This window comes from Eurosta solidaginis, chromosome 5 (genome assembly GCF_040869045.1).
Source record: "Eurosta solidaginis isolate ZX-2024a chromosome 5, ASM4086904v1, whole genome shotgun sequence".
NCBI classification, from domain to species: domain Eukaryota; kingdom Metazoa; phylum Arthropoda; class Insecta; order Diptera; family Tephritidae; genus Eurosta; species Eurosta solidaginis.
Window position 1 is genome coordinate 127173363 of NC_090323.1, and position 24130 is coordinate 127197492.

At 39.0% G+C, this 24130-nt stretch overlaps 1 protein-coding gene across 10 annotated transcripts in view; it reads left to right on the forward strand.

Moving 5' to 3' along the window:
* LOC137251942 (folliculin-interacting protein 1) overlaps positions 1-24130 on the forward strand; it is a 428398-nt gene that overhangs the window by 324864 nt on the left and 79404 nt on the right. The gene's annotated exons all lie outside the window — the stretch shown is intronic.

Consider the following 24130-nt stretch of genomic DNA (forward strand, 5'->3'; position numbering starts at 1 on the left):
TGGCTTCCCATGATTGGTCGGATCTCTATGCTTGCACTGATGTCGATTCGGCTATCTCTATATTTTACAGTACGCTTGATGGCTTCTTTGATACCTGCATTCCTACTCGCTATACCCTATGTTCGAATAAGCCCCCTCGGTTTTCAAGGCAACTTATCAGACTTAATAACATTAAATCTAGGCTTTATAAGAGATTCAAGAAATCTGGAGCATCTGCAGACCTCTCTAAATATCTAATAGCTCGTTCTAAATTTCACCGTCTTAATCAGCTTTGTTATAAAAATTACTTGAGTTGTTGTAAAGCCCATTTTTTTAGAAATCCACAAAAGTTTTACAGTTTCGTAAATTCAAAACGGAAAACTTTTGGGTATCCTTCCTCATTAACCTTTGGAGGTAAAAAAGCTTGCACTGATGACGACGTTGCTGAACTATTTTCTGAGTTCTTTAAGCCCACGTATTCATCCAGTGGTTTTCATTCCTGTCAATATCCCTATCGCTTAGATAGCTCGAATTACATTAGGAATCCTGCTATTGATGGTAATATTGTTCTTCAGAGTCAGGGGTATTGCTAAACTTTCAGTCATTCCTAAAGTCTTTGAACAGATTGTTACCAGTCAACTCCAATATCAGTGTTCTAGTCTTTTGTCTCCATGCCAAAACGGTTTTATTCGTCAAAGGTCAACCACTACAAATTTGCTTGTATTCACCTCTATAGTTATGGAAGGATTTTTAGCGAACAAGCAAACGGATGTCATCTACACGGACTGCATCAAATCATTTGATACCGTCAACCATGATTTGCTTATTCATAAGCTTGATTTACTGGGCTTTCCGTTTCACCTATTAATGTGGCTGAAAAGCTATCTTTCTAAACGGACCCAAAAAGTCCTGTTCAAGTGCAATCTGTCGGAATCGTTCGGAGTTTCCTCCGGCGTACTCCAGGGAAGTCATCTAGGCCCTTTGCTCTTTGCCCTTTTCATTAATGACTTACCACAGACAATATTATATTCCCATACTATAATGTATGCGGATGATGTAAAACTTTGCTACACTTACTGTCCTACCGTTTTGAGTTCCTTGGATCTTCTTCAGGCCGACTTGGACTCGTTCCAGTGTTGGTGCACAACAAATTTACTAGCTTTAAATTGCTCTAAATGTAAGCATATGACATTTCACCGAGTGAAGCTAGCATTGAAACCTTATGTAATAGATGGTACGCCTTTGGAGCGTATATCTATTGCAAATGATCTAGGTGTCCTTTTTGATCCGAAATTGAATTTTAACATGCATATTTCATCTATAGCCAACAAAGCGTTGGGTTTACTTGGATTTGTTAAAAGATGGGCTAAAGAGTTCGATGATCCGTACCTCACTAAGGTTCTTTACACATCGCTGGTTCGTCCAATACTCGAGTATTGCTCATGCGTTTGGTCCCCTGTTTCTCAAAAGCATATAAAGCGTCTTGAGTCAGTTCAAAAGCAATTTTTGATATTTGCATTGCGCGGCCTTAATTGGGACTCAAGTCTATCCCTTCCTCCATACAGAAGTATACTTCTTCTTATTAACTTACCCACTCTGAAAAATCCTCAGCCGCTTGTTTTTTGCGGTTCCCCCTAGAGTATCCAGACACTACGTTCCTTTCTATTTACCCCTTTGTCGACGAAACTTTGCTAAAAATAATCCTCTTCTTATCTGGTGCGCGCACTACAATGACTTGTATAGCTGTATCAGTCTTGAATGTACTTTTGCCACTATACGTAATGCAATACTTGCCTATCTAATTTAAGAGATACAAGCTAATTTAATTTGCCGGCATTTTATTCCTTCCATAAAAAACAGGAACTATCTCGCTTAAGGATGGAGGAACATTTATCAACATGTATCATTAAGAAGGAACAAGACAGTACTGTGTTGATTGGAATCTGGATCATTCCAACAACGTAAAAAAATGCTTTTTCATGAGTTACTGACCGGAATCGTATGCATTCCGGCAGTATAATCTTATGGGTCAGGCATCGAGCTGATTGGAATCCGGTGCATTCCAACAACACAGGTCATGTTACTTTTTTATGCCTTGTGATGGCGTATCCTCATTACACTACTCTTAGCACTGCCGGATTCCCATGACATGCTGATTGTAATCTTGTTGCATTCCAACAGGAAGATTGGAATCCACTGCATTCCGAAATCATGCTGAGCGGAATCTGATGCATTCCGCCAGTATAAGATTTCGGCATAAGATCTTACTTCTGCTCATATTTCTTATTATTATTATATTCTGAAATTAAAGAGTAATGTTCATTAATATTTCTTTGTTTGTAATATAACATTCTTGAAATCTCGATATATCTTACATTTTATCTTTTGAGTTGTATATTTATACATATATCTTTTATATTATGCAGTCGACCATAGTTTGTCGTCGACTTTAAATAATAAATAAATAAATGAATAAATAAACTATGTTGTCTTTTCCGCGTATGTATTGTATATCATTTGTAAATTGAGCAATATATTCAAGATGACGTAGTTGACGAGGAGATCTATCCACTTTAGAATTTAGAACATGAGTTAAAGGTTTATGATCAGTATAAATTGTAAAAGTTCTACCTTCAAGAAAATGTTTAAAATGCTTAACCGAATTATACATGGCCAAAAGTTAACGATCAAATGTTGAATATTTTATTTCTGTTGGAGTTAGTTTTATTCAAAAATAAGCTAATGGTTCTAATATATTATTGCTAGTTTGTTGTAAAACTGCTCAAATGGCAACATTTGATGCATCTACAGCTAATGATAATGTACCATTTTTGTCGAAATGTGTAAGTAAAGTATTTTTAGCAAAAAGCTTTTTAACATTTTCAAAAGCTGTTGTGGTTTCATTTGTCCAATTTAATTGTTTGATTTTATTTTTGACCGCAAATGTTAGTATTTAATGTAATGCATTAAGTTCTGTTGCTAACATTTTTATTTATCTGTGATAGTAATTTACCATGCCTAAAAATTTTTGTAATTTGTTCATAGAAAATGATTTTTCAAAGTTAGTGATGACATCAATACGTTCTAAAGAAGGTCTAAACCCTGAGAAGAAATTCCGTAACTGGGAAAATCTAATTAAGTTACTCCAAAGATACATTTATTCGGTTTAATATTTAAATTATATTTTTCGAGTCCTTGAAATACAGATTTGAAATGTTCAATATGTTGAACTTCATTATCACTAGCAACAAGTATGTGATCAATGTAAACAAAAATAAAAGCGAAACCTGAAAATACTTCATTAATAAAACGTTGAAATGTTAGAGCAGTGTTTCGAAGACCAAATGGCATACATATAAACTCAAAGATGCCAAATGGAGTAGTAATTGCTGTTTTGTGAATAACTTCTTCTGCCATTGGAATCTGGTGATATGCACGAACAAGATCAATTTTAGAAAAAAATTGTTTATTTTTTAAATCAATTGTCAGATCATGAATGTGTAAAGGATACCGATCTGGTATAATAATAAAATTTAATCTTCGGTAATCTCCAAAAGGCCTCCAATAATCTGGTTCTTTTTTAGGAACGCGATGAAGAGGAGATGCAACAGGAGAATTTGAGGGTCTGCATATACCTGTTTTAACTAGAGATTCAAATTCAGCTTTAGCAATTTTAAGTTTGATTGAATCAAGACGTCTGGGTTTCGAAAATGGTAAAACATATTTTGTTTCTATCCTGTGAACCGTATGGTGTTTCACTTCTTTAGTGTAATCTGGTTCACAGGTAATAGACGGAAATTCATTAAGTAATTTTGAAAACTTATTTTCGACAATAGGAATTTTGAGTGAGAAAATATCAGAAAATCCAGAAGATCCAGAAACCCTAATTTTTGTGGTAGAATTCATAATTTCTTTATTTTTCATATTAACAATAATTCCAAATTTCTCTAAAAAGTTTTCTCCTAAAATAGGTGTATCAATATTCGCGATAATAAAGGGAAATTCAAAATCTCTTCTTAAACCTAAATCAATTTTAAGAAGTCTTGTACCGAAAGTTTCGATTGAAGAATCGTTAGCTGCAGTTAATGAAAGATCTGAATCTCTTTTGTAAATTTTGAATTTTGAAAAAGGAATAACAGATACAACTGCGCCGGTATCAATAAGAAAATTAAATTTGTTAAATTTATCAAATATGAATAGGCGACGAGCAGGTTTTGTTATAGTTACATTATCCGCCACCGTCATATGGAGTGTTTCAATTTAAATTTTGTTCAGAATTTGAATTATTGTTTTGATTAAAATTGCTTGGAGGTATACATTTAAAAGCGTTATTCTTAAATATTTGGTGATACCAATAAATATTTGTTTGTGAATTTAAATTACGATTGTTTGAACAATTTCTAGATTTCGTGATTTAGATCTATTTCTTTCTTTAGATCTTGAACGGATTTGTAATTGATTAATATCATTAGAAATTTTATTTAAATTTTGATAAATAGCCGTAAATAATTCCGTTTATTTTTTAACGCATTGTTCTAAAATATTATTGTTTATACTCGAAACTTCAGGAGATTTGGCAGAATGAGGTTTGTTGATTAAATCAAAAAGTTTGTCAGCCAAAATAATTCTTCATCTTTGTTTTGATTGTTACTAGAAGTTAAATGGATTTGTATTTCTTGTGGCAATTTACGAATCCACAATTTAAAGAGTAATTCTTGGCTAACAATAGAGTCAGAACCAATAAGAGATTTCATAAATCTGAATAATTCAGATGGTGAATGATCACCATCAGTTTTTGAAAATAATTCTTCTAATATTTTTGCCTCACTAAGGGAAAATCTTTTTAATTGTATTATATTTATTTAAAAGAGGAGGAGGGTTAATAATGTCAAAACTTTAGAAATAGTATCTCGTTGAAGGGTAACTAGAACATTTCGAAATTTTAAATTGTCATCAGTGATATTATTAATTTCAAATTGTCCTTCAACAAGTAAAAACCAGGCATCAGGACATTCTTGCCAAAACTGGGGTAATTTAATTGATTTAGTAGAAGGAATGGAAGCAGAGGTAGAGGGCGGCCGCCACTCCGTTGGAAGGACCAGGTGGAAAACGATTTAAACTCCCTTGGTGTGACCAATTGGCGCCGGTTGGCGGAGCGAAGGAGCGACTGGCGCGCCTTGTTGGACGGCCATAACCGTTTAGACGGTTAAGCACCAATTAAGTAAGTAAGTAAGTAGAAGGAATATTTCTAAAGATACCTTCATGTGTTATGTTTGAAATAAGGTTTTGCGTTGTCTGAATTCTGTTTTAAATTTTGATTCAGGTTTGTATTTGGTATTGTAATTGAGTTTTGTGTTGCCTCTTGATTCATTGTATTGTTTGTATTATTATTGTTTTGATTTTCAGATTTTCGGAATGTGTGAATGTACGAATGCGTATTAGGGTTGCCAGAATTTTATTTCGAGTTCCCGGGACAAGCCTCAAATTTCAGCCAAATTCCCGGGATTTTTAAAAATTTCCCGGGATATTTGAAAAATAAGAAACACCTATATATTTGTATGGGTTGCTCATTTCGGCGAAATAATTTTTAGATAGAATTAAACTTTTTAAACTCATTTATTTGTAACAAATATTTTTATAAAACAGGCTAATAATTAATACGTTTACTGTGTTTAATGCGAATTCAATATTTTATGGATTCATTTTGCTAAGTTTATTTTTGAAACACAACACTAACCCATGCAAAATGAATATTTAGTTGTGCGATATGTCAAACATTGACAATATTCAGAACCACAGTAGGGATGAATTTTTCTTCTTTACAGAGTTGCATGCAATATGCTAATGACGTGAATACAATCGAATCCGCAAGTATGGCCATGTTTCGTAGCAGATTACAATTTATTAATTTTGATATTAGCTGTGTTTTTTTTTACTTCTATATACATTGACGCTTAAACTTTATATGGACTGCTAAGCGACAAACTTTACATACACCTCTGAAATTGCTGCGCATAAAATTTGTCCTACTAAATTTGAATACGCATTATACTCAGATGTAACTGAAAAATGTGTTTATGTTTCACCCTCTACATTAATTCTATGTATTATATGTGTGTCCACAATTCATCGCAACCGATTCAGCTATATGTTATACCCTATGGCTATCAGAAGGTTGTGTGTCCGGTTTTCGGTAAACCCTGTGATGTAGCTAGTTAATTAACCTCTGCCGCTAGATGGGTCTCCAAAACATTATCTAAGCGAGGATAAGCGTTTTTTTTACGCGCAAACGTAAACGTATACGCGTGTGTAAAAAAACAAGGCTATTGTGAAAATGGCGGGATATAGCATTTCCCGGCGGGACACTTTAAAATTTGTGAAAAATACGGGATGCCCCGGCCAATACGAAACATTTGGCAACGCTAGTAAATACCTATTTAAATGTGGGAAATTGGAAAATATTTATTTAAAAGATTTGAAAAACTAGAAAATATTTTAAAATTTGTTTGGAAAAGTTAACTCCATGAATATAAAACAAGTAAGGAAGGCTAAGTTCGATTGTAACCGAACATTACATACTCAGTTGAGAGCTATGGAGACAAAATAAGGGAAAACCACCATGTAGGAAAATGAACCTAGGGTAACCCTGGAATGTGTTTGTATGACATGTGTATCAAATAGAAGGTATTAAAGAGCATTTAAAGAGGGAGTGGGCCATAGTTCTATAGATGGACGCCATTTAGGGATATCGCCATAAAGGTGGAGCAGGGCTGACTCTAGAATTTGTTTGTACGATATGGGTATCAAATGAAAGGTGTTAATGAGTATTTTAAAAGGGCGTGGGCCTTAGTTCTATATGCGGACGCCTTTTCGAGATATCGCCATAAAGGTGGACCAGGGCTGACTCTAGAATTTGTTTGTACGATATGGGTGTCAAATGAAAGGTGTTAATGAGTATTTCAAATGGGAGTGGGCCTTAGTTCTATAGGTGGACGCCTTTACGAGATATCGCCATAAAGGTGGACCAGGGGTGACTCTAGAATGCGTTTGTACAATATGGGTATCAAACGAAAGGTGCTAGTGAGTATTTTAAAAGAGAGTGGGCCTTAGTTCTATAGGTGGACGCCTTTTCGAGATATCGCCATAAAGGAGGACCAGGGGTGACTCTAGAATTTGTTTGTACGATATGGGTATCAAATGAAAGATGTTAATAAGTATATTAAAAGGGCGTAGGCCTTAGATCTATAGGCGGGCGCCTTTTCGGGATATCGCCATTAAGGTGGACCAGGGGTGACTCTAGAATTTGTTTGTACGATATGGGTGTCAAATGAAAGGTGTTAATGAGTATTTCAAATGGGGGTGGGCCTTAGTTCTATAGGTGGACGCCTTTACGAGATATCGCCATAAAGGTGGACCAGGGGTGACTCTAGAATGCGTTTGTACTATATGGGTATCAAACGAAAGGTGTTAATGAGTATTTTAAAAGGGAGTGGGCCTTAGTTCTATAGGTGCACGCCGTTTCGAGATATCGCCAGAAAGGTGGGCCAGGGGTGACTCTAGAATTTGTTTGTACGATATGGGTGTCAAATGAAAGGTGTTAATGAGTATTTTAAAAGGGCGTGGGCCTTAGTTCTATATGCGGACGCCTTTTCGAGATATCGCCATAAAGGTGGACCAGGGGTGACTCTAGAATGCGTTTGTACAATATGGGTATCAAACGAAAGGTGTTAATGAGTATTTTAAAAAGGAGTGGGCCTTAGTTCTATAGGTGGACGCCGTTTCGAGATATCGCCATAAAGGTGGGCCAGGGGTGACTCTAGAATTTGTTTGTACGATATGGGTGTCAAATGAAAGGTGTTAATGAGTATTTCAAATGGGAGTGGGCCTTAGTTCTATAGGTGGACGCCTTTACGAGATATCGCCATAAAGGTGGACCAGGGGTGACTCTAGAATGCGTTTGTACTATATGGGTATCAAACGAAAGGTGTTAATGAGTATTTTAAAAGGGAGTGGGCCTTAGTTCTATAGGTGCACGCCGTTTCGAGATATCGCCAGAAAGGTGGGCCAGGGGTGACTCTAGAATTTGTTTGTACGATATGGGTGTCAAATGAAAGGTGTTAATGAGTATTTCAAATGGGAGTGGGCCTTAGTTCTATAGGTGGACGCCTTTACGAGATATCGCCATAAAGGTGGACCAGGGGTGACTCTAGAATGCGTTTGTACAATATGGGTATCAAACGAAAGGTGTTAATGAGTATTTTAAAAAGGAGTGGGCCTTAGTTCTATAGGTGGACGCCGTTTCGAGATATCGCCATAAAGGTGGGCCAGGGGTGACTCTAGAATTTGTTTGTACGATATGGGTGTCAAATGAAAGGTGTTAATGAGTATTTCAAATGGGAGTGGGCCTTAGTTCTATAGGTGGACGCCTTTACGAGATATCGCCATAAAGGTGGACCAGGGGTGACTAGAATATGTTTGTACGATATGGGTATCAAATGAAAGGTTTTAATGAGTTTTTTAAAAGGGCATGGGCATTATTCTATAGGTGGACGCCTTTTCGAGATATCGCCATAAAGGTGGACCAGGGGTGACTCTAGAATTTGTTTGACGATATGGGTGTCAAATGAAAGGTGTTAATGAGTATTTCAAATGGGAGTGGGCCTTAGTTCTATAGGTGGACGCCTTTACGAGATATCGCCATAAAGGTGGACCAGGGGTGACTCTAGAATATGTTTGTACGATATGGGTATCAAATGAAAGGTTTTAATGAGTTTTTTAAAAGGGCATGGGCATTATTCTATAGGTGGACGCCTTTTCGAGTTATCGCCATAAAGGTGGACCAGGGCTGACTCTAGAATTTGTTTGTACGATATGGGTGTCAAATGAAAGGTGTTAATGAGTATTTCATATGAGAGTGGGCCTTAGTTCTATAGGTGGACGCCTTTACGAGATATCGCCATAAAGGTGGACCAGGGGTGACTCTAGAATGCGTTTGTACAATATGGGTATCAAATGAAAGATGTTAATGAGTATTTTAAAAGGGCGTAGGCCTTAGTTCTATAGGTGAACGCCTTTTCGGGATATCGCCATAAAAGTGGAACAGGGGTGACTCTAGAATATGTTTGTACGATATGGGTATCAAATGAAAGGTTTTAAAGAGTTTTTTAAAAGGGCATGGGCATTATTCTATAGGTGGACGCCTTTTCGAGATATCGCCATAAAGGTGGACCAGGGGTGACTCTAGAATTTGTTTGACGATATGGGTATCAAATGAAAGGTGTTAATGTGTATTTTAAAAGGGAGTATGCCTTAGTTCTATAGGTGGACGCCTTTTCGAGATATCGCCATAAAGGTGGGCCAGGGGTGATTCTAGAATGCGTTTGTACAATATGGGTATCAAACGAAAGGTGTTAATGAGTATTTTAAGAGGGAGTAGGCCTTAGTTCTATGGGTGGACGCCTTTTCGAGTATCGCCATAAAGGTTGACTATGACTCTAGAATGCGTTTGTACAATATGGGTATCAAACGAAAGGTGTTAATGAGTATTTTAAAAGGGAGTGAGCCTTAGTTCTATAGGTGGGCGCCTTTTCGAGATATCGTTATAAAGGTGGACCAGGGTTGACTCTAGAATGCGTTTGTACGATAAGGATATGAACTGAATGGTGTTAATGAGTATTTGAAAAGGGAGTGGGCCATAGTTCTATATGTGGACTCTTTTTCCAGATATCGCCATATAGGTGGACCAGGGGTGACTCTAGAATGTGTTTGTACAATATGGGTATCAAATTAAAGGTATTAATGAAGGTTTTAAAAGGGAGTGGCCCTTAGTTGTATATGTGAAGGCGTTTTCGAGATATAGACCAAAATATGGACCAGGGTGACCCAGAACATCATCTGTCGGGTACCGCTAATTTATTTATATATGTAATACCACGAACAGTATTCCTGCCAAGATTCCAAGGGCTTTTGATTTCTCCTTACAGAACTTTTTCATTTTCTTCTACTTAATATGGTAGGTGTCACACCCATTTTACAAAGTTTTTTCTAAAGCTATTTTTTGCGTCAATAAACCAATCTAATTACCATGTTTCATTCCTTTTTTCGTAGTTGGTATAGAATTATGGCATTTTTTTCATTTTTCGTATTTCTCGATTTCGAAAAAGTGGGCGACTATAACCGCGCGATTTCGTCCATTTTTTGTACCAAGATAAAGTGAGTTCAGATAAGTACGTGGACTAAGTGTAGTAAAGATATATCGGTTTTTGCTCATGTTATCGTGTTAAAGGCCGAGGGGAAGGACAGACGGTCGACTGTGTATAAAAACTGGGCGTGGCTTCAACCGATTTCACAGAAAATAGTTACCGTTATATATTCTATGCCCCCACCAAATTTCAGAAGGATTGGTAAATTTTTGTTCGACTTATGGCATTAAAAGTATTCTAGACAAACCAAATGAAAAAGGGCGGAGCCACGCTCATTTTGAAATTTTCTTTTATTTTTGTATTTTGTTTCACCATATCATTACTGGAGTTGAATGTTGACATAATTTACTTATATACAGTAAAGATATTCAATTTTTTGTTAAAATTTTACTTTAAAAAAAATTTTTTTTTAAAAGTGGGCGTGTTCTTCATCCGATTTTTCTAATTTTTATTTGGCACATATATAGTAATAGTAGTAACGTTCCTGCCAAATTTCATAATGATATCTACAATGACTGGCAAATTACAGCTTGTAAAACTTTGAAATTACCTTCTTTTAAAAGTGGGTGCTGCCACGCCCATTGTCCAAATTTTACCAATTTTCTATTCTGCGTCATAAGGTCAGCCCACCTACCAAGTTTCATCGCTTTATCCATCTTTGGCAATGAATTATCGCATTTTTTCAGTTTTTCGAAATTTTCGATATCGAAAAAGTGGACGTGGTTATAGTCCGATATCGTTCATTTTAAATAGCGATGTGAGATGAGTGCCCAGGAACCTACATACCAAATTTCATCAAGATACCTCAAAATTTACTCAAGTTATCGTGTTAACGGACAGACAGACGGACGGACGGACATGGCTCAATCAAATTTTTTTCGATACTGATGATTTTGATATATGGAAGTCTATATCTATCTCGATTCTTTTATACCTGTACAGCCAACCGTTATGCAATCAAAGTTAATATACTCTGTGAGCTCTGCTCAACGGAGTATAATAGTTAACAAAATTTTAAATCAAATATATTTATGAGGTGGGGTTTGTCGAAGGCTGAGGTAGCACTCAGTTAATCCAGGGTCAAGTAGAGGTCCCACAAACCCCCACTTAATAAGAACACAGTTGTTATGTGTTAATGACGAATACACACACACACACACACGGCTTGACGGGTAGTGAAGGCAGCGGCTTTCCGTGCGAAGATGGCGGGGGAGGGAGGCGAGCGGCGGCTAACGGTCGTTGTAATAGCGGAGGGGTCGGTGCGGCGGTCGAACGGAGGGATCAGCACGGCGGCCGGACGGCGGACAGTATTGGCGGACAGATTGGTACAGCGGTATGCAGTGGCGGGATTAGCACGGCGGCTGGACGCGGACAGTATTAGCGGACAGATTGGTACAGCGGTATGCAGTGGCGGGATTAGCACGGTGCCTGGACGGCAGACAGTACTAGCGGACGGATGGATGTAGTGGTATGGACGCAGTGACGGTAGCAGCGAGCTGGTTGGACGGTGGTGAGGTAGCAGCGGCTAACGGTCGTCGTAGCAGCGGCGCAACGGCGGTAGGATAGCGGCGACAACAATAGGGCAACGGAGCGCGTACCAGTGGCGTGGCCAAGGCGAGGTGGCGGTGCACACGTTCTACTTGGTTACCTTTTCGGGGGGTTACCAGTAGCGGCGGTTGCGAATGGCGGCTTCCCGTGAAGACGCTGTCCCAGTGGCGGCGGCGGGGAGACCTGCGAGGAATGAATAAGAGTTCTGGTTAATGCCGGTCCGCCAGCTGGACACCACCGCCTCCATGCCCGCACGAATGCAGGGCTGGACGCGGAGTTGTACCAGCAGGAATTCCGAAGGCCGATCCATGGGCTGAGGGGAAGTGCACCTTACGGCACAGCGGTAGCCCCTATAGCTGCTGGACCGGTCGACGGTCGGGCCGGGCGGAGGGGAAAAGGGCCGGATGGTCATAAGACGGCGAGCCCCCACCTTAGCTGGGACACGGGCGAGAAAACCATAAAGGCGACGACCCGTTGTCCCCGCAAGTGAGGGTGACCCGTTCCCTGACAGCGCCCCTTTCCACTCCTTGGTGTGGTTGGCTCACTCGCCTCCAGTGCTGGCTCGCTAGCTGGACACCACCGCCTCCATGCTTGCACGATGGCAGGGCTGGACGCGGAGTTGTACCAGCCGGGTCTTTGTAGGTCGATCCGTGGGCTGAGGGGAAGTGCGCCTTGACGGCACAGCGGTAGCCCCTTTAGCCGACGGGTCGCTCTACTGCCTGAGCCAGGACTGAGGGGAAGGGATCTATCGGCCGAACGGCGGCGGGCCCCCCTTACTTAGCTGGGACACGGGCGAGAAAACCATAAAGGCGACGACCCGTTATCCCCGCAAGCAAGGGGTGACCAGTGCCAAGGCAGCACCCCTTCAACTCAGCTAGTCAGGAGGAGTGACTGGGTTGCTTAATAAAGCAACCACTTCCTCTGACTAACCTGCGAGGAATGAAGTGACAACAGCCAATTCATTCTCTTTTATACTGCTTCTGCTATGATGCGAGTGAGAAATTAACCGCTAATTGGGTACTTCAGTTTGACATTTACTGTGAGTTGGCGTACCGTGTGCATATTATTGTTATCGCCAAATACTATTCGCATGCATTGGTATGTAGCTGCTGATGTTGGCTACCTGTTAATGTACTATGTATGTATACTCTCAGGCGTAGGTGAAAAAGGGTTAGAGTGGGGGTATCAGGCGTAGGAGAAAACGGGTTACAGTGGGGGTCATACTATTGTAACGCTACGTTACAGTCCCCCTCCCACTTCGGTTGACGGAAAGCTGCTGTGAGGAACAGGAGTATCACGCCAGGCCTGGCCTAGAGGTTGTATGTGTGCCGTTATGCGGGCTTTGCCGGTGTGTATGCGTGCATCGTTTTATTAACATTTTTTTCCATAAAATATACAGAGTCATTCCACTTATACTTAACAAAGTTGATTCAAAAAAAAACGTTTACAATTTCATTGTTCCTAAACCAACAGAATATTTAATTTTAAAATAATGCGAAATTCATGAATATTATAAATAAATTGCCATCCTTCTTCTTCTTCCATCCTTGACATATTGGCGTTGTTCTTATCTACCTCGTGTTGTGATTGCATTATGGCCGTTCGGTATTCGGTAATATATGGGACGGAAAAAATGTGGTACCCCTTGTATTTTGACTCGGTTGACTGGCCACTGGTACTGCTCTCTCCGTGTGCACCCGCTCTAACGTCGCTTTATATCGCCGAAGTTTATGTCTGCTGAAGATGTTTTTGTACCCTCTTTGCTGACTACATTTACTGCAAATGCCATTTGTGGAGTCTCCTACTCCCATGTGCGGTGGTTGCTCAGGAACGGTGATAACGCTTTTCCGCCGAACTGCTTCCCATTGTCGGTCGGGAAGGTTTTCGGACAACCAAGTCGGTATAAAACCTTTTCTTGTAGCGCTTTGAACACGTTTTTGTGTTGTTGATTGGCGCGCCGGAATTAACTCCACCCACTTGTAGAATTTGTAGATCATGACGAGGAGGTAAGTGCTTCTTTGCTTGGAACGTGGTAGTAGTGGCACGAAGTTGGCGGTTACTATTTCCCATGGCTGCGGATATTGTATGGTTGCCAATAATCTCACCGGGCTCTTCTCTGTCGCCTTTTATTGTGTAAAATATGTCTGGTTCGTTGTTTTGTAACGGGCGGCGGGGGAGCGCATTGCATATCGCGTTCGGCGCTCTTTTTCGGTAATCTTCATTGACATTGTATGTTTGTATAGCCGGGTAACGGGGGTAGAAGCGTTGCTTCAGCGGTCGGTTATGTTTACGGATGGTCGAATGTTCGGCTGAGGTAAATGGGCTACCGGTTTTACTCAATCTCTTCTGGTGGTGCTCCGGTTTTTGACCATTGTTCACGTGTCAGCTGGTCATTGAACATAGTGTGTCTAACCCGGCTGATATTCTGGCCAAAGTGACTTCTAACGGCTGGCCATCTAGCGTGAGGGTGATTCCCCTTTCCCGTAAAAAGTCCATTCCTAAGATCATCCGTTCTGCCAAGTTCGGGATGACGGACATCATTGTGTTAGTCGTTCGTCCTTTGTACGTAATCCTTTCTGGGTACGAATTCGAGCTATAGACACACGTCTGGTCTGCCAATTGGACGCTCCGCCTGTGAAGATGTGGTTTGATTTTGTTTCTCTCCAGGTGGTTTCGTATTGACTCGTCGAGGTATGAGAGGGTGGCGCCGGTGTCTACTAGCGCGCGCACGTTCATGCCCTCGATGGTTATCGATATGTAGAGACGGTCATCTACTTGCATTTCGGTAGCGGGATTGCAGGCTGGTGGTTCCATATACTTCTGTGGCCGCACAAATAATGCTTGGCGGCTTCCTCTCACATAACTTGACGGCATCCTGGATGTGTTGTTGTCGGTGGATTGGTTGGTCGAGGGCATAGGCGGTCCCTGGAGAGGATGTTGTCTTATCCACACCTGGAGCAGAACATTCTCCAGCGGCCCCTGCATTGGAAACGGCGGTGTCCGCGTTCCTTGCACCGCCAGCAGCACCCCTTGCTATCGTACTCCGTTTGAAGATGATACAGGCTGTGGATCGCCACTTTGCCCTGTTTCGCTTCCTCGATTTTTAGCAGCTCTTATTCTTCCGTTATTTCCAGGAGCTCATCGATCGTCTTAAACTCGCTGCGCTTGACGAAGGGGCGGTATTCAACGCGTAGGCCATCGTATATTTGTTCGATGTGGTTTTCCTTACACATTGTCGGGTGCTGGCGGATCAGTGTTTCTAATGCGAGGATGTAGTCTTTTGCGTTTTCACGGCCATGTTGCTTGCGTTGTCGGATGGCCTCTTCCAAATGTCGAAGATGACGCTTGGGCAGGAAAAAATTTTGCACCTTCGTTCGAAAATCGCTCCATTGGTTGATTTGTTGTTTACGGATACGGTACCATTGGAGTGCTTTGCCACGTAGAAGTTCCGGCAGCGTTGGGAGGAGCCGGTTGACGGGGATGCGGTAACATTCAGCAAGCTCCTCTATCCTCTCCAGAAATTCGTACAGCGACTCTTCACCCAAAAAATGCAAATCTCAGCGGCGAACGGTGTTCATCAACTCACCGTCGCTCATTTCGTCTCGCTTCGGTGGTGCGCGTTCTCTCTCATGCGCATGCGGTTGGGGACTATGAATCTGGGTCGAAGGGCTCGGCTTTGTTGTTGGCTGGGATAGCGTAGCGGATTTCTCCTCTTCTTCATTCACTTCTCTCTCTAGCTCGTTCAGCAGGTCTTCGCTTGATTTTCTGGTGCGCTTGGTTCGCACATATTGGCTCAGTGCGTGACGTTGTTCGGCTACGGTTTGGCCTTCCACCTTGATATGGTATTTCCTGCACTCCTCGATTAGCCTCTCCCTCTTGAGTAGGTAGATCCAGTTGAGCGAGTCGGTGGTCAGCGTTGTACCTTCGGGGCCGGTGTGTTTACTGTTTCTGATAGTGTGTTCGTCGAACCCGCCCCGGCAGTGTTGGTGGTTGTGGTGTTTGGTTTTCCAGTGTCATCTGCGGAGGAGGGTCCCTGCTCGGGCGCCATTTATGAGGTGGGTTTTGTCGAAGGCTGAGGTAGCACTCAGTCAATCCAGGGTCAAGTAGAAGTCCCACAAACCCCCACTTAATAAGAACAGAGTTGTTATGTGTTAATGACGAATACACACACACACACGGCTTGACGGGTAGTGAAGGCAGTAGCTTTCCGTGCGAAGATGGCGGGGGAGGGAGGCGAGCGGCGGCTAACGGCCGTTGTAATAGCGGAGGGGTCGGTGCGGCGGTCGAACGGCGGGATCAGCACGGCGGCCGGACGGCGGACAGTATTGGCGGACAGATTGGTACAGCGGTATGCAGTGGCGGCATTAGCACGGCGGCTGGACGGCGGACAGTATTAGCGGACAGATTGGTACAGCGATATGCAGAGGCGGGTTTAGCACGGCGGCTGGACGGCGGACAGTACTAGCGGACGGATGGATGTAGTGGTATGGACGCAGTGACGGTAGCAGCGAGCTGGTTGGACGGTGGTGAGGTAGCAGCGGCTAACGGTCGTCGTAGCAGCGGCGCAACGGCGTAGGATAGCGGCGACAACAATAGGGCAACGGAGCGCGTACCAGTGGCGTGGCCAAGGCGAGGTGGTGGTGCAAACGTTCTACTTGGTTACCTTTTCGGGGGGTTACCAGTAGCGGCGGTTGCGGATGGCGGCTTCCCGTGATGACGCTGTCCCAGTGGCGGCGGCGGGGAGACCTGCGAGGAATGAATAAGAGTTCTGGTTAATGCCGGTCCGCCAGCTGGACACCACCGCCTCCATGCCCGCACGAATGCAGGGCTGGACGCGGAGTTGTACCAGCAGGAATTCCGAAGGCCGATCCATGGGCTGAGGGGAAGTGCACCTTACGACACAGCGGTAGCCGCTTTAGCTGCTGGACCGGTCGACGGTCGGGCCGGGGCGGAGGGGAAAAGGGCCGGATGGTCATAAGGCTGCTATGATGCGAGTGAGAAATGAACCGCTAATTGGGTACTTCAGTTTGACATTTACTGTGAGTTGGCGTACCGTGTGCATATTATTGTTATCGCCAAATACTATTCGCATGCATTAGTATGTAGCTGCTGATGTTGGCTACCTGTTAATGTACTATGTATGTATACTCTCAGGCGTAGGTGAAAAAGGGTTAGAGTGGGGGTCTCAGGCGTAGGAGAAAAAGGGTTACAGTGGGGGTCATACTATTGTAACGCTACGTTACATATTTAAATAGTAAAATTTATGAAAATTTTAAATTTTAAATAAGTAATTTAAAATCGGCTTATAATAATTGAATTTCAATTATTATGTTTTCTAAGAGAAACTGAAAAGAAAGAAACATTTACTGGCATATTGCGATGCCATCTTTCTTTTCAGTTTCTCTTAGAAAACATAATAATTGAAATTCAATTATTATAAGCCGGTGTTTACCTCATGAATTCTTAAATATAAGTATAAACTGAACACACCATTAAACAAACATACATAAATATGTACAACTGAGCCCGAGTTTACAAAGCTTCTCATTCTCAACGAAGAAGAACTTTACAAAAACAAATCTGCATGACACACAAATAAATATAGAGACAAAATGTCCAATTGTGTTGTTAGTGTAGAAATGAGAAAAACTGAATTAAGCATGAAAACAAATACCAGCAGGATGGCCTAGTGGTTAAAGGCTACTGCAGTTTCACCATGTGATTCACGGTTCGAATCCCGGTGAAACCTTTGATAACATTACAAAATTGCCTGATGATGATTACGTTGGCGGTTTTCGAAATGGGTCCATCGCAATATGCCAGTAAATATTTCTTTCTTTTCAGTTTCTCTTAGAAAACATAATAATTGAAATTCAATTATTATAAGCCGGTGTTAAGCTCATGAATTCTTAAATATAAGTATAAACTGAACACACCATTAAACAAACATACATAAGTAATTTAAAATTATATTCGTTGAAATTTTAAATAAGATTTATCAGTGGATACTTGCATTTGTATCAAATTAGTTTAAATGTAAATTGAAATAAGAAAATATACGATTTGTTCCATAAAAGTTGATTCTTGTTGTAGATTGATTTTTGCTTTGATTGTTGTCAGTTGCAGTTTTCTTTAATGGACATTGATGTTATGGTAAAAACCTCGAAAAAAAATCTGTTGATGCTATAAAGTTGTTATAATTGATGGTTGATATTAATTCTGTTATTGATATATTTTAAATTTCTTGTAGTTGATTATCAAAATCTTCGAATAAGGCGTAAATATCGATGATAATATAGTTTGTTTAATTCACTCGAAAAATTTAGCACAATGTATAATGTATGTACACGACATATAATGTATATTCATTTAAAGTAATTTGCACGATGTGGTTTATTTTAACTCAAAATGTTTATTTTAAAATTGAGTTGTTAAAATTTGTCTTGGTACACAAATTATCGTAGCACAAGAATATTCATTTAAAATATGTTGCAGTTTAAAAGTCAATCAAATAACCACACAAAAAATTGCAACATGAGCATAAATTTGAAGTCACTCAAAGTTCAATTCTCAAGTCTATATATTTGAATATATACTTATTTAATATGCTGATAAAAAGGTCGCCAAAACAATTATTTCTTCAAACTGGCTCTAGGTCAATAAATTAAACAAGTTGTTGTTGTTTTTGTTCCAATATATTTCGCCAAAACTTTTATATATTTTATATGTTTTTTGTAAGTTTGAAAATATAGGATCGCAGGATAAAATTACATTAGTCTCGCCACTCTTCTAGTTTGATACAACACTGTTAAAGCAATTCTTCTGTTCGCAGATTTTAATTTCTACTAAAAACTACTATTTAGGTTCGCAGGATCGCCAATATATCAACATTCAGGTTGATATTTTAAAATTTTTTATTTTGGTTTGAAGTATAAAAATATATTATATCAAAAATTTTCATTTACAAAAACTAATATGATTACAAAATATTTATAGAAAAATAAATTATAATACAGTAAAGTATTTATAGAAAAGAAACAAATTGATGCTACGAGAATTCAAAACTAAACTGTTTTTTAAGAGAAAGCAAGTTGAAAAGATTTTTAATTGTCTACTTTATGTTTTGTGCACACTGTGCGCCATAACCATACTCGAACTGCAAATTTTGTGATGCCGCTATTCGCTGCCAGTTATATAATAACCTCCTCTGCTAATAATTTCCTCTGCTGGCGTTATTCGGATATTCGCTGCTGCGCCACTATGGTATGCTGATTTTAGACGCCGTTAGATGTACATATCTAATTGTATATATTTATTGGTGGCACATGGTAAGTTTTTAGGCCCCTTATATACAGTTCTCGGTTAATATATATATATTATTATTTCCGTAATTGATATTAGAGAAAAATTGTAAGTTTACAAACGGCGATGGTTACTAGGACATGTTTCTGAATTTCACTTCTTCATCAGCTAGCTTTTCGGGAGCTGAGCGTTGAACTCGAGTCTCCAACATTCATATCAGTGCAAGCCTTTTTTAGCTGCTACGCCATATGAATGTTCCGTTGTTCGCTGTACAATTGGTCTCTAAGAGTTGCCTTTTTTGTTTATATTCCTTTTGATCACCATGTAGGCACATACACTCTGTATGTAGTTTATTCCTAATGGTGTGGATATGATTTTTAGGCGTGCTTTTGAAAGCTTAGTAACATTTGTTCGGATTTTTACAGTATTTGTTTTTAATACTTCCGCTGTTACTATTATATCAATATGATCATATGTATTTAATTAGCGAGCTTTGCTCATATTGCTTTATACAATGGTTTTTGTAATTGATATTAGAGAAAAATTGTAAGTTTACAAACGGCGATGGTTACTAGGACATGTTTCTGAATTTCACTTCTTCATCAGCTAGCTTTTCGGGAGCTGAGCGTTGAACTCGAGTCTCCAACATTCATATCAGTGCAAGCCTTTTTTAGCTGCTACGCCATATGAATGTTCCGTTGTTCGCTGTACAATTGGTCTCTAAGCTTTCAAAAGCACGCCTAAAAATCATATCCACACCATTAGGAATAAACTACATACAGAGTGTATGTGCCTACATGGTGATCAAAAGGAATATAAACAAAAAAGGCAACTCTTAGAGACCAATTGTACAGCGAACAACGGAACATTCATATGGCGTAGCAGCTAAAAAGGCTTGCACTGATATGAATGTTGGAGACTCGAGTTCAACGCTCAGCTCCCGAAAAGCTAGCTGATGAAGAAGTGAAATTCAGAAACATGTCCTAGTAACCATCGCCGTTTGTAAACTTACAATTTTTCTCTAATATCAATTACAAAAACCATTGTATAAAGCAATATGAGCAAAGCTCGCTAATTAAATACATATGATATTATTATTTCCGCTTTTGTTAATTTTGTTAATTATTTCGTGTATATTAATTTTGTAGATTATCTCCGTTTCTGTTAGTTTTTTAGATTATGTTATATTTGTAGATTATCTCTGCGTTTTTCTTAACTTTGTGGCTTTTTTGTATTTAGTAATTTTGTGGATTATCTCTGGGTTTTTTTAAAGTTCTTTAGTTATTTCGTTTATTGTTATTACCTCTGTATATATTAGTTTTACGTGTTATTATTTTGCACTTTACTGTACCATATGCATCAGTTGTACCACCACCATATGTATGTATGAAATGTATGAAACATTTTAAGTAGAAATGTTTGTAACTAAATTCATTGTTGCCTTTTCAGCATTTAACTTTTTTTTTTGATAAATTTTTGAATTTTTATAATTTTTTTGTAGTTTTTTTTTTCAATTTTAAAAAAAATTTTGTAGGGTTTCTTAAATTTTTTTTTTCGTTTTTTAAATGTTTTAAATTTTTTTTGTATTTTTCGAATTTATAGAATATTTAATTAATCGTCAGTATCAAATGAAAGCAAATGTCGCCCGCTTGCCAGAAGCATGAATGTGCCAAAATGAAAATGTTGGGAAATCGAGTTTCAAAGTTTATTGCTCTCTCAAAATTAGAAGAATTAGTCTCTAGTGTAAAAATGTACTTATATATTATACTCACACTATGCTCTTTTAGCTGAGATAATTGTTTTGCTCGCATCCCTTCTATACTCCGAGATCATCCGAGCACCACAGTACTTGGGAAAACATCTGCGGCTTTGACTTATCGAAAGTATGTATGTAAATGAAAAAAGTTACACATTAATTCAATTTCATATACACTAATGTGTTTTTATTTAAGATATTAATGCAAACATAGGACTAGTTCTTATTCTCATCAGAATCAGAATCTTCTGAAATGTTGGGTTCGGGAAAAGCGTTGCCCTCAAGATTTTTATAAAAAGAATGATATTATTTTGGTATAACCAGTTTTTTACACAATTTTTCCAAGTATTTTAGTTTTGATTCGGGAAGAGGCAACGGCTTCGAATAAACCGGTTTGCCTTCATTTAAACAACTATTATTTTTAGGATATAAGTCTATTAAAAATTCTACATCGGTGTAATTTTTTTTTGAAGAATACCAGGCACGTATACCCGAACGATGGAACATACGAATATGTGTTGTTCTTATTTTTTTCAAAAATTGTAAAGTACAAATATGAGCCAAATCGGACACAATAGGTCGCTTTCTATAAATGTATGTATTATGTATTCCAAATATGGACCAAATCAGACCACAAATACGATTTTTTTGAATATCTCGATCTTTGCGCCACCTAGAGGCCATTTTTTCGTAGGTCGCTTTCTATTCTTGTATGTATTATGTGTTCCAAATATGAGCCAAATCAGACCACAAATACGATTTTTTTGAATATCTCGATCCTTGCGCCACCTAGCGTCGATTGTTTTCATATGTCGCTTTCTCTTCATGTATGTATTATGTGTTCCAAATATGAGCCAAATCGGACCAAAAATACGATTTTTGTGAATATCTCGATCCTTGCGCCACCTAGGGGCGATTTTTTTCTTATTATTGCACTTTCATCGGGTTGTGAACTATATTCCAAGTTTCAAGCGTGTAGCTTATCGGGAAGTTACTTAAATTTCAATTACAAAATTCGTGCCAACCAGCCATCCAACCAACCAGTCTGTCAAGTCAAGCTAAATAAAACCGTTTAATAATAAAAATGGAGGTAGTTCCATTTAGTGTGACGTTAGCCACTTGACTTTTACGGGGAGAATGACAATTTACCAAAAACACGCTACCAGATTGAAAAATGTTACGAATTTTGATGGATTTCATATTAACTGATACGACTAAATTACTTTCATAGTTATTTTAAATAAAAAAGAAAAAAATATGAGCCACATGCGTTGGAAATATTTTAATACGAAATATCAACCTAGGAAAGAAGGTTTTTAATAAGTTTTTCGATCACCCGAAAATTGCTTTGGTGAAAGAAACATAAATGCCCGTACGTTTGCTCAGAGCATGTTGACAAAACATACACGTTTATCAATTAATTGTCCAAAGGAGGTCCTTATAAACCGAAACCGTAATTTCCAAAGAGTTTAGCATACTTAAACGCAATTATGAAATTGAATGGTGATAAATTGTATAATTCAAGCGTAGCGCTTGAAGAGGGAATTGTTAAACCATTTTTTAGGGAGAAAATTGCCCTGTAGCTCTGCAGGTTAGCCACTAGTTATGAGAGTTATTTTGCCTGTTGTACCAGGATGGCTCACCTTGGGGCAAGCCCCGCCTATAGACAGTCTATGCCCTTTTAGCATTGACATGGATGTGGCGTCCCACAAATGTAAAAAATTAAACACCTACCACTCCCTGCAAACTTTTGAGGTACACTTTTTCCCAACATGCCTTGAGAAATATCCACTGTAGAGGCATGATAATAGGGCCATGATGGAACAACAGGATTTTTCGTGTGGCTGCCATAAAAATATGAGCCAATAACCAATGTATGAGTCATTATCCACTATTTTTCAATAAAATTGCATGTTTTACTGTATTCTTAATAGATATGTATGTACTTAGATCGTGCTAAAGCATATTATTATTGTCTCAGATGACCATTGCGTTTTCATCCTGAAGGAAATTTTCATCTCGAAACACCACAATTTCGCCTTAAACAGTAACGGTCGAAAAATTTACCCTTTCGCCATTTTTTTTTCGCAGGCTCGAAAATTATTTTTTTGGGTATGTGTATTGGAACTTTTTTTCCTGGGACCAAATCCTATGAAAAATCGATGGCGCGATATCGTTGACTTTCGTCCATACAAATCAACTCAGGTTAATATGCATTCTTATAAACATGCCGGCATGCAATAAATATGTCTTTAATAAAAGCACTAAATAGTAGTGGGCCCAAAATGAAACCTTTGGGTACCCCAGCCAGTAGTGGTTTTAGACCTGAAATTTCGGAACCAACTTTGACACGCTGGGTTTACCCGCCAAATAACTCCACATGGGACGCGTTTTTAATTTTATGCAAAGTACCTAAGTCATGAATCATGATTCACAGAGTCAAAGGCTTTTATTAAGTCAAGTAAGCATAAAAAGATCAATAGATTTTTGTCAAGTGCTCCTCTAATATCATCTAAGGTTTTAAGGATACCCGTTGAGTAGCTGTGCTTTGATCCGAAGCCGGATATGGTTATAGTAGGCAAAATTTGTTAAAACGATCTTGAATTTGTTCCGACAGCAATATCTCAAAGTCTTTAGAGAGTGCTGGTAAGATGCAACTTGTTGACTTTGTTTCTGTTTTTTTTTTTCAGAAAAACAAGTGAAGTATTTCGAGTGAAAACAAATTTTTTTACAGAAATATATATAAAATTGTCCTAGGTGATATTAGAAAATCTCTTATTATTTCAATTGCACAAGAGGCAAGAGGTATTTTTGCATAAAATAAACAATATTTAACTTTATATAGAAAAATCCGAATTTTTGATCCTCTGTCAAACAAGTAAGTTATCCAAGGAAACGTTTTTAAGTGGCCCGGAATAAAAATTGTGTCCCTATATACAATTATAACATTCAAGTCTTAAATTTTGATGTACTGAATTAAGACCTCAGCACGCAGACTACTTGTCAATGGTGCATATATCACCTAAAATATTATTTACGTACAGCTGGCGATAATCTGGACTATGGACGGGCTAGCCATTATGCTGCGATTATTAAACTTTACTCGTATATCAAATGAACAGAAGATCAGATCGTGGTCACTTAAGATGATAGACATATCAGACACAATGATTCAAATTTTAAATCCAATCTTCATGTATTTAATTTTATAATGGAATAACATTCAACGTTTATGACGATTACTCTTATAATATATGTACATACATATGTATATCTAATCAGATGTAGCGGTTTGATTGGATATAACGGCATCTTTATTAATACGTTAAGTTCTTATAAATAA